Source organism: Bombus flavifrons, unplaced genomic scaffold (assembly GCF_040668555.2).
Source record: "Bombus flavifrons isolate JBK064 unplaced genomic scaffold, iyBomFlav1_principal scaffold0053, whole genome shotgun sequence".
Lineage (NCBI taxonomy): Eukaryota > Metazoa > Arthropoda > Insecta > Hymenoptera > Apidae > Bombus > Bombus flavifrons.
In genome coordinates this window covers 190,412-201,073 of record NW_027184798.1, presented here as the reverse complement: position 1 = coordinate 201,073, position 10,662 = coordinate 190,412, and the positions used below count along the sequence as shown (strand labels likewise).

General features: G+C 40.2%; 1 pseudogene; it reads left to right on the top strand.

Moving 5' to 3' along the window:
* The first annotated feature begins 4,589 nt into the window (after positions 1 to 4,589).
* On the top strand, positions 4,590 to 10,282 carry LOC138189464 (SURP and G-patch domain-containing protein 1-like; annotated as a pseudogene).
* Positions 10,283 to 10,662: the final 380 nt, after the last annotated feature.

The following is a 10,662-nucleotide window of genomic DNA, read 5'->3' as shown; positions in this document are numbered from 1 at the left end:
CGGTCATCAGCCTGGTACTAAGCCTGTCTAGGGTCTTCTTCCCTTCTTCCACCGAATCCCACGCACTGTGAAAATGGTCAAATTTGTTTGGTAACGCCGATAAAATGCGTGTTATCAGCATTTTCTCGCCAATTTCACTCCCAAGGGCTTTCATCTTCGCCGCTATCAATTCCAACTTACTCTGTACTCTTACTCTGTCATATACTGTATTCAAATTTTTCCACATTTCATGTGCTGTTGTGCAACATAAAAGAAGATCCAACGGTTTCTTTCCTACTGAAGTCACGACTAATTTTCTCGCTAACCGATCTGCCTTCAAAAATCTTTCACGATCGATTTCTTCCTCCGCGCTGTTACCTGGATGACAGAGATTCCCTCCACACACGTTGATCAGGTCGTGATCTTCGTCCAAAAGTGTACTCATAACAAAACGCCACTGCAGCCAGTTTTCTTCGCCGCGTAACATACCGATCTTCGCAATTGCTGATTCCATTTTAGAACTATCCCTTGCTTTACTAAGCACAACTCTTTAACAATTTATTCACTTCACGTTGCTGCCTTGCAATTTACAGCTCTGGGACCATAACCTGTTGAGGTTATTTGATGTGTAATCAGAGGAAACTCGTGGATAAATTGTCACGCAGAAAATATATTTAAATATAAGTGTAATTATATGTAAGAATACAATTTGAGCTGGTCCAGATCCGCACGCTAGCTGTGTTACCCAATAACTGAAAACCCCGAAACCAACGTCGCCTGTCTACTGTTTACGGTCTGACTTCGTCGCAGTCTTTTGTCTACGCGCTGTCAATGGCTACTACGTTCGGCGACCAATTGTCGCCTCGAACCCAATCTTGATATCACAAATCTCGAACAATTACAGCTATGATAAAGTCCAGGCTAGACTACTAGAAGATGTTCCCAAAATTTCCAAGGAACGGCTTCGGCTTTCCTTTCATCTCCGATATATATATATATATATATATATATATGTCGGGGTGAGATAGGAATTTTGGGCGCGTGACAATTCTTCACGTGAGTTATCCATTGTTTAACACAACTAAGATTATATTTTTCACGCATACACAAGTCTATTACAAAGATTAACAAATAATAAGTCTAGTGAATAATAAACTTAACAAGTAATGAAGTTAGTGGAAAATAAATTGAACGAATAATAAATTAAACAAATAATAAAGTTAGTGGATAATAAGTTGAATGGTTAGTAAGTCTAACAAATAATAAAGCTAATGAATAATACGTTTAACGGATAGTAAGTTCAATGAATAATATGATTTACAAACAATAAGTTAATAATCGTTATAAACAATAATTTTGAGTTCAAACGAATCCACGATCAACGGGATGACTCCTTACTAAGCGTAGACTGATCTTAAGCACAGAAACACGACGTGTCACTCTCCAAAGCAGTCACAAGACGAATGCCAGTCTCGTGGAGATTTTTCTCCCTGTACGATTGCATTTTGTTTTCTATACCCGTTTGGAAGCATCGAGAAGGTTCCAAACGCCGTTGCTAGGCACACTCGTTGGAAGCATCGAGAAAGTTCCAAACGCCGTTGCTAGGCAGTTTCTGCCTGGAGTTTTGATTACTAATACAATGTATGTCCCATTGCATCGGCAACTCCGAGGCAACATCACACGTGGCTAGGCCCGCTCTCGAGGTCGCATGCCGCCACAACCACATTTCTCGGAGAACACATACAACCACTCCAGACCTCCGTTAGATAAAACATCCATCCCGTGACCGTGGCTACGTTCGGCGACCAATTGTCGCCTCGAACCCAATCTTGGTATCACAAATCTGGAACAATTACAGCTATGATAAAATCCAGGCTAGACTACTAGAAGATGTTCCCAAAATTTCCAAGGAACGGCTTCGGCTTCCCTTTCATCTCCGACATATATATATATATATATATATATATATATATATATATAGAACAATATATATATATGTCGGAGATGAAAGGACATCGGAGTCCTCCCTTTGGAACCCCGGGAAAATCCCTTAACACCGTAATCTAGATTCTATCATAGGCGTAATTAAACAATTGTCGTCTTTCGATCCGATTGTATTTGTTCAAGATTTGTGATAATGAGCTTGGGCTCGAGGCGATAGCCAGTCGCCGAACGTAGCCGCGGTCACGGGATGAACGCTTTGCCTAACAAAGGTATGAAGTAATTCTATTGCTCTCCTTAAAAGAAATATCTCTGGCGACATGCGACAGTAAACATTCCAACGGTCTCTGTCCCGTGGCCACACGCAGTCCCTATTCTTCGAGTAAGATGATTGCCAGATGTCGATGTGTCTCCACAGTACGTGATCAGCTAGCCCGAGGGCCGTTATAAACACTAAGATCTAGTTACCTAAAGCCCTTCAAACAGATAAACAGTCTTTGTCCCAACTACGGGAAGATAGGGGAGATCTATTTCTTTCAACGAACGGCGTCTCCCACTAGCAACTTTCCTTCGAGGGCGGCTGGCATCTTTTCTAACCACCGATATGGAGATTGACCAATTAGCAGCAACGTTAATTTCCCTTACTTTCTGAACGAGGACTATCCTCGACGAATCCGATGATCTCGTGTCCTTAGACACACCCCATCATAATTTTCCTCTGCAGCATCGTCGCGACGAAAAGTCATTCTCTCGCGAGATCGTATTAGCGACTCACTTAGCGTCTGTACGCTCGGTGGGTATTCACCGTTTTAACCAAAGAGTCCGACTTAGATTTTGTGGGCACGTTCATCCATCACCCCGTCGACCGCGGATTCGTTATTGAACCTAGGATCATAGATCATTAGTTTCTCGAGTGTCTAATTGCCACGGTTGCTTGTCCAATTCCATAATAATCGTATCTGCACTAGTCAATGTCTTCTCTATTGCTTATCGACAATGCGTAAACCAAACGACGATTCGTTTCACGCCCCTAATCCTAATTCCAATGTGTACCCGACATCAGAAGTGGGATAAGTGCCGGTTATAACAGTGCAAGAGCTTACGACCATCGTGCGCGAGTTAATTCTGTCGCTAGTGCAAAAATCGAGTGTGGAACCTAACAATTTTTCGCCGCCGCGTTTTAACCCTGAAACCGCGGGCTTCGACTTCGCTGCATGATGTGCAGCTGCCAATTTGATTGTGGAGGAAAATCCTTACAAAGCAGTGCCCTGAATATAATTTCAATAACGAACGTCGAATCGACTTCTACGTAGTGGGAGCACCAACTGGTGGATCAAGTCATCCGGGTGAGTCGTTCCCATTTTACCCCGATTTCGGAGCCGAGTTCTCACTAATTAAAGAATCCGTAGTCTTGAGATTTTCTGGCAAAAGAACGATTGATACAGTAGTAATGCGAGGAATAAGAAATATTTGTACTAAACGCACATCTCAAATCTTGTCCGTTGCAGGTGTTAATGGTTAGAGATAAGTTTTTCATGTCCTCGCTGATAGTTATTTAAAAAAATATGATATCGCGATTGCTCGTTCATTTCAAGCCAAGGTTTGACGCAATATTACACAAACTAGTCTCGCTATGTATAAAACAAAAATAATTGATGCCTGTAATAAAACCGCTGAAAACGAGATCGATGTTAATGAAGTTGACAATGAGGTACATGGTAGCGATAAAAGTCGATTAATCTTTCTTTTCGAAAATTCAAAGATTCATTCATTACGGGTTTCCTACGTACTCGCGTAAATGTACGTCGCGTACGTGAAGACGAACGATGGTTCAGATAGATGATTAGTAGATTTTCAAGAACTAAATAAAAAAATACGGACGCGGATCGGTATCCTTTACTCCTTATTGCGGATCCAGTCGCGAGATAGCAAATTCGAGATATTTTACTAGTCCGACATGGCCAGCGGATTTCGCCAAATCCCTATTCATCCTAATTCTAGAAAATATACAGCACCGGACGATTTGGACAATAAGTTGTTGTTTTCTTCAAGTTCTTTTGTGCCTTTGTTCTGTCCACTCGATGTCCTTTTATTTTCATGATCGTTCTTCCGGGCGGCGATATTGCGCTGACTCCGTTAAAACAAGGATTTTTGCATTTTTTTAGACAGCCCTAATAATTTTGCAACTAATACCTTTCTAAATATTCTAATTTCTTCCTTGCTGCAATTTTAAAACCGTCCAGGCGTTTGCCACAGAGGTCCCCGGAAGTAGTCGTACCAAGCCTTCGGTACCATTTGATCCCTTTTCTAAGAAGGCATAAGAAACTATTTGTTCGGAATGATTTATGCCGCACTTTTCTTCGTTGTATTCGACGACGGCTGACGGTTTTCATGTTGCGAGCGAACGAAGTGAGAGATCGTGCTTGAGATTCCTTTGGAAACACGTATGGCAGCCAACGTGCCATTCGTACATTGTTGTTTATTTGGATGATGTTCTAATTGTTGCCTACTCCATAGATCGAGCTCTAAAAAGACCATACACCGTATTAAATACCCTCGTAAATGCCAGGTTTTCATCTAATTCTTCTAAATGCTCTTTCCTAAACATATCGGTACTCTATTTGGGACATGTAATTCATAACGGAGAAGTCCGCCCCAACCCGGGTGGAATGCAAACCTTGAGTTCTTTACCTGAACCAACGACCGCCACACAGCATAGACAGTTCATAGGTTTAGTTTCTGACTTCCGAAAATTCGTCTCTAAGCCTTCACAGATAAACACGAAAAAAAGGAGGCGAAAGGCAATTTCCGTCCTGACTGATGCTTTGGCGTTAACGATATTTGACCCCAATTATCCGATAGGATTACATACTGACGCTAGTTTGGATGTATATGGGGTTACTTTAACGCATAAGGTTGAAGCTAAAAACAGGGTAGTGAAATATTACAGAAAAGAAACTAACCCTGCGGAATCTAGGTATTATTCATATGGACTAGAGACGTTAGCAATCGTTATACGCTGTTAAACATTTTCGCCACTATTTACATGATCGAGAATTTCTTGTCGTTACTGATTGTGATTCCTTGAAGCCACCTAGAAATGGTGTGAAACTAAATGACAGTGTTCACAGGTGGTGGGCTTGCTTACAAACTTTTACTTTTGACATTATGTATCAAGAAGGTAAACGCGAGGCCCACGTAGATTTCTTCTCGCGGAACCCCGTAGACTTGGATCACCGTACGATCAACAAAGTCGTAGAGAAGGAAATCAATCCGACCGAAATCTCCGAAGATTGGCTATCAGCGGGATAACGTTGCGACCCCCAAATTTCTGAGATCGTCAATAAATTACAAAACGAGGAGCTCACGTAAAATATCGCGAATACGTATGAATTACGGTCAGGTACCCTTCATCGTAAGATACAGAGAAAAGGCAGAACTCCCTGCTTGCCCATTGTCCCAAGAGGTTTTAGGTGGTCCGTTATTAACCATGTGCACCAGTCCATTATGCACTTAGATTAGGATAAAACGCTTGAGAAACTGTGCGAGTATTACTGGTTCGAAGGAATGACGAAAATATGTTCGTAAATTCGTAGAGAACCGTCATGCTTGTCAAGTTTCGAAGGCAAGTTCAGGTAAAATACAAGCTGAATTACGTCCTATACCTAAGACCAGCATACCCTGGCATACAGTTCACGTGGACATAGCGGGCAAACTAAGCGGTAAAAGTGATTCGAAAGAATATGTCATTGTTTTGGTCGACGTTTTTACTAAATTCGTATATCTGCATCATACTCGTAAAATAGATTCCTTTAGTATCGTTAAAACACTTCAGTATACTATATTTTTATTCGGGAGTTCTCGCTGGATAATAGCGGACCAGGGAAGATCTTTTAAGGGCAAAGAATTTTAAGACTTTTGTCAAGATAGACACATTAAACTCCACTTAATGGTAACCGGTGCTAGTAGAGCTAATGGACAGGTAGAGCGTATTATGGGTACGCTAAAAAAAATATGTTCACACCAATAGAAACGACCGGGCGGTCTTGGCAAGACGCGATCGGGGAAACACAACTGGCTTTAAATTGTACACCCAACCGCGTGACTAAGTCGAGCCCATTGGAACTAATAATCGGTAAAACAGCGAGACCCCACAGCTTGCCCGTACCCGACAACATCAAAGAAAGAGAAGTAGATATCTCCCATGTAAGACAACAGGCGATACAGAACATGGAGACTTGCGCTAGCTATGATAAAGACAGGTTCGACAAAACGAAAGCCAAGGTAGTTGGGTTTAACCTTGGTGATTTTGTATTACGCAAAAACGAGGAAAGAAACCAAACGAAGCTAGACCTGAAATTCAGGGGTCCATTCAGGATAGCAGAGATTTTGGAAGGAGATAGGTATACCTTAGAAACTTTAGACGGTAAAAGATCATATAAGGACAGACATGACAGACTGAGAAAAACGCCAGACAGCAGCGTTCCTGCTGAGTTAGACGTCTACATGATGACAACGACGGTGATAATAACGATGCAAGTTCACGGACCTCAGAGGATCATTAATACCACGTTGCGGCTGTGCATCAAGTGTGGTGCTCTGCGCCTTCGTAATATGTCCAGTGGGACATTCTGCGCCTTCGTAATATGTCCAGTGGGACATTCTGCGCCTTTGTAATACGTCCAGTGGGACATTCTGCGCCTTTGTAATACGTCCAGTGGGACATTCTGCGCCTTCGTAATATGTCCAGTGGGACACTCTGCGTCTTCCTAATACGTCCAGTGGGACACTCTGCGCCTTCGTAATACGCCCAACGTAGTAACACGATCCAACAATCTGAGACGCGACGACACTTAGCTTAAACCGGACAGCAATGCGGTGTACCACCTCCTACACCATTACAACCTATAAACTTACCACCTCCAAACATTCCTCCTCCTAATATATTATCGAGAATGACACAAATGCCACCAAGCGTAATATCGATTCCGGCTACGCAGACAATCGTGGTCAGTGTACCGAATGCATCAAACGTGCCAAATGTTCCAAACGTCCCACAGCCAAATGTAATACCATCTGTGATGATGTCCGCTCCACCACCAGTTCACAATGTTGCCTCGAATATGAATTCAATTCCAGCGCCCAATCTTAATATTCCACCTCCGAATGTACCACCCCCTTCCTTAATTCCAAACGCCAGACCGCCACTTTCTTTAATGTCGACCAGTTACCCTCTTCCTAATCAAGTCGCTCAGGTACCTATGGGGCCACCTAATGTACAAGTGCCACCACCAGTGAGGCCATTGACTGATCTACAAGCCTCTGAACAGCTAGGTACGATATGTCGATTATTTTCATTTATTTCTTCGTTTCGGTGTATCGCCGGATGTTTATATTTACGAAGAACAAGTTATTTCTTGTAAAATGGATTACTTGTTCGCGCAGTCCAGAATATGTAAGTGTGCGTGTGTATGCGTATGCGCGAGCGCGATACGCCGAATACAAGACGCGTGGGCGAATACGAAACTTGCAAAAAGCAAATTCGTGCTGATCATTCGTGTAGACGAATACGTGTTCTACACTACAGAAACAAAAACAAAATCCAGAGTTTTTAGCGTTGTTACGCATGTCTGACAAAGGCTTCTAAGTGTGTCCCCTAGAGGCTGAGCAGCTGGCACGCATAGTCACTGACTGTGGGGATGAAATCGAATAAGAAGCACGAGAGAAGAATGCCCAAGATCCTAAATTATGGTAACTACTGTCCTCTCTGGTCCCCCATCTATAGTGTCTTTATACGTGTAGCGTTTGCACATATCACATTTTCTTTATTTCTTTTTTGTACAACATTGCTCTATTTCAAGCACTAGATACAGCATCTAGGTGTAATGTATTACGATGCTTGCTTTGTCTGTATCACTTCTCCATTCTCTACTTCCTTTTTAATCAAATAGCGAAATCTTATCGATAATATTTGATAATAACGATACGTGAAATTGTAATTAAAATTTGACCAATAAGTTTTCTAATCATACATATATCGTGCGTCCAAAACGTGAATGTCTATCTTCATTTCTTATTTACAATTATTTATAATTACTATTTTATCCTCTGTAAAACAACATACGTTAGAGTATGTTCCCCTAATTAGTTTATAAAATATTTCTTTTATAAAACAAAGACAATACCTAAATTCTTCAATGTAATTGACGAATCAAAGGCGTGACATATTGGACGAACATACGAATATACGAGCTGTTTTCTTATAAAACACTTGTTATCTTCTATTCTTTCTTCTTATTCTTTTTTTTTCTTTTATTTTTTTCCCTCTTTATTGTGTTTCTTTTAATCTAAAGGAATTTAATTTAGGAGACTATGTTACTCGTCAGAAGTTTTAAGTTTTGTTTTAATCAAGGTTTCTGCACCAAAAGCAAAGTGCAGCCTATATGCAGTACAGGGGATTGGCAAAATTTCGCATCGAAAAATCCGTTAAGGAAAATAAAAACACCGGCGCGGAACTCTATTGTCCGGAAGAAGCTCTCAGCGATAATGACGATAGCGATCAAGGTCCTACCTCTAACAAGCATGTTTCACCACAAGGTATATATAATGTATATTTATTTTTGCATCGTGTCATCATCTACCATTATTGATTATAATTATTTGTACATTAAACAGAAAAGAAACGAGAGAGAGAGCGATAACAATTCTACAGATCGATCAAAGGAAGACAACAAGGAAGAACGTAAACGAAAAAGACGTAGCCGATGGGGTGATCCAGATAATAAGGTGCCTGTAGCAGAAATGAACACGTTAACCAGCCATAATAAACAGCAAAGTAGCAGTGGCTTTTCACAGCCAGGTATCGCGATTCCTGGACAAATTGGACAACCGGCTGTTATAATTCCATCACCAAAAGTGCAACGCACGGAAACAAAGAACCCTATGTTAACTAAAATATCAAGGAACGATCCAGCCTTGATACAATATGCACGACAAACTTTGGGGACGTTAGATCTCACTGAAGAGCAAAGGAAAAAAGCCGAAGATCATTACAAGGTGACAAGATTGTTTATTTAAAAATTGTTTTATTTCAAGCGTTCATTTAAGATTTAAGATTAAGATCGAGCTTAGTACTTTGTTAATTCAACTATGTGTAATTTCTGCCAACTCACTCACCGTTTATTTTAACCTTCATTCAGATAAATCTTCTCTACCAAAACTTATTAAGAAAAAGAGAAGAAGTAAGACGTTTAGAAGCACAGGGTAAGCACAAATACGAATACGACAGTGACGAAGAGACGGAAGGTGGTACTTGGGAACACAAACTCAAATCTGCCGAAATGGAGGCTACTCAAATGTGGGCTGAAGAATTGACGGCCCAAGCAGAAGGAAAGCATCATATTGGTGATATCTTGCCACCGGATGAACTTAAAAAATTTATGGAACAATATAACGCAGTTAATCAGGGGAAGGAACCTGACCTTAGCGATTACAAGGAGTACAAACTAAAAGAAGATAACATCGGTACGCAGCCTGCCTTTCTTTGCGCGTCCATATATTTACATATATTAAAATATATATGTATCTTTTTGTCAGTAAGTTATGTTTGACAACCAAATTAACGAAGTTTGCAATTCTTTAGGATTTCACATGCTACAAAAACTTGGTTGGAGCGAAGGACAAGGATTAGGTAGCGAAGGCAATGGTCGCATCGAACCTATTAATAAGTAAGTAGTTCCTGACTGATTGTACTTATTATATTCGCGTTAATTTCACATATAAACATATAATACATGTGAATTATTTTTATGATAGAAGTTTACCGTATTATTGAATTTCCTTAGCATTTTATTTGATCTATCTGTGACCATTTCCTACTTCATTTATTAATACCAATATCTTCGATGTTGTACCGACATTTCTCATTTTTCTATAGAGCAACCAATAGATTCGACAGTGCTGGTTTAGGTTCCGAAAGACCGGATGGTGTATCCAGGGACGACGATGAATTCGATGCCTACAGAAAGAGAATGATGCTTGCCTACAGATTTAGGCCTAATCCTTTGGTAATTTTGTCAAACATCTAAAAAATTTCGCAATACCAAAGTTATGTTTCATATACTTAACCACTAATCAAATGTTTATTTTTCTTCCTTTTATTTTTAGAACAATCCTCGAAGACCTTATTATTGAGAAGAAGGTGACATTAGTAGATCGTATTCGAGGTATTATATATCGTGATGTTCCATTTAGTTGGGAGATAAATTGTCATTATTTTGTATATTTGACATACTATACTGAACGTACAGATTACAGTTACAGTTATAGTGACATAATAAATGAAATCCCAATCTTGTTTCTATTTCTATAGATGTTTACTCTGTTTTTCTTATTGTATGTATGTACGATTATGAATGCTCATTAGAATTATTAAATGAAATATGAACTGTGAATGTTTTGTTACATATATTATTTGTACGTAGGTTTCATATTTGATGCACCGTGCGATATGTATTAGATTGTAATAGCATCGATTAAGTACAGAGTAGACGTAACATAATTATATGGGACTTCGTGTCTCACAAATTCCAACTGAATACCAACTTCAAAAAAATTAGAGTATTTCCTATTACATTGGACAAGCGTGCTTAAGCGCTTCTACATTGATCGATCTGATTGATACATTGCCCTAACATAGGGAATATATCACGCCTCACAGGTCACATGGTCCCCCAAACATGG